This window comes from Chrysochloris asiatica, unplaced genomic scaffold (assembly GCF_000296735.1).
Source record: "Chrysochloris asiatica unplaced genomic scaffold, ChrAsi1.0 scaffold00026, whole genome shotgun sequence".
Classification (NCBI taxonomy): Eukaryota; Metazoa; Chordata; class Mammalia; order Afrosoricida; family Chrysochloridae; genus Chrysochloris; species Chrysochloris asiatica.
This window is the reverse complement of record NW_006408544.1, coordinates 1557965-1559585: the sequence shown is the minus strand read 5'-3', so window position 1 is coordinate 1559585 and position 1621 is coordinate 1557965. Positions and strand designations below refer to the sequence as shown.

General features: G+C 37.3%; 1 protein-coding gene across 1 annotated transcript in view; it reads left to right on the top strand.

The window, feature by feature from the left end:
- Positions 1-1621, top strand: part of ZMYND12 (zinc finger, MYND-type containing 12) — a 58747-nt gene that overhangs the window by 44954 nt on the left and 12172 nt on the right. The gene's annotated exons all lie outside the window — the stretch shown is intronic.

Sequence of the window (1621 nt, the reverse complement as noted above, 5' to 3'; positions counted from 1 at the left end):
TTTTAAACAACATAAAAGATGACTGTAAACATGGACTTCACTAAATGGAATAAGCAGAAATCAATTGAAATTCTGATTCATAGCGACCCTGTAGGACAGTATAGAACTTCTCCACAAGGTTTCCAAGGGTATAAATCTTTATGGAAGCAGACCTCCTCATCTTTCTCCTGTGGAGAGACTGTTGGGTTCAAACCACAATCTTTTGGTTGAGTGATTTAGCCACTCTGCCATCTATACCTATTTAAATGTAACATGTGCCTTCCCCAACACAACTGTGAGTTTAAAAAATAAATTTATTTTGTTAGTCATTGTTGTTGAGATGATACACAGCAAAAGATAAACCAAGTCAACCGGTTCTACATGTATAGCATAATGACACTGATGACATGCTTGGAGTGCACAACGATTCTCACCCTCTTTTCTGGGTTGTTTCTCCCTCATTAACACAATTCACTGCCCCCTAAGAATCCTACTTGATCTTTCTAGTTGCTGTTGTCAATTTGATCCCAGATAGATAGTGCTTAAAAGAGCATAGTGCTCAAAGTAGACCTCATTTACTAATTAAGTTAAAACTGCCGTTTACTCTTAAGAATAGGGTATTGGCTTTGATTTCTCTTAGCATCTCTATCACACAACATAAGGTCTGGCACATAAAAGGTAGTTTATTTATATCCATATACATAGATACAGGGAGCATAGGGTTCTGTAGGATAAACATTGAACTATGAACACAAGGGTGGCATTTAGAGCCCACCAGCTGCTCCAAGGGAGAAAGATGAAGCTTTCTGCTCCTGCAAAGTTTTAAACTTGGAAACCCTATACAGAGTAGCCATGCGTTGGAACCAACTTGGCAGCACTTAGCAACAACTACATATACAAATGTATATTTCATAAATTTATTCTTTTAAAGAACTCTCAATGTTTTATTTTAGTATATTCACAAGGTTATGAAATCATCACTACTATCTAATTCCAGAAAAATCCCATTAGCAATCACATCCCATTCCCCTGTATAGTGACCCTGTATAGGGTTTGTTAGGTATGATCAACTCGATGCTGACTTATGTCAGCCTTATGAACAACAAAACAAAACACTGCCCGGTTTTGTACCATCCTCATATTCTTTGTTAAGTTTGATCCCATTGCTGCTGCCATCATGCCAATCCAGCTCATTGGGAATCTTCCTCTTTTTCACTTACCCTCCACTTTACCCAGTCCTTCTCCAAGGGCAGGTCCTTCTTAACAACATGTTCAAAGTATGATACGAAGTTTCGCCTTCCTGGCCTCCATGGAGCATTCTGGCCACTGCTGATCCACTTTCTGTCTCTATGGGTTTGCCCTTCTGGACATTTTATATAAATTGGGAATTAGTCATACAATATGGGACTTTTTGTATCTGGCTACTTTCATGTAGCATAATGTTTTCAAGTTCATCCATGTCATTACATGTTTCAATATTTCATTCCTGTTTTGTTTTTGTTTTTTTTAAGTTTTTCTTGTGAATTGAGTAATAGTTTACATAAGAGAACATCAGTTTTACATTCATCCTGTTTTATTTCGTTTCATTGCAATGATTACAATCCCCTCCATGCATTATCATTCAACAGCATTTGCTTCCATT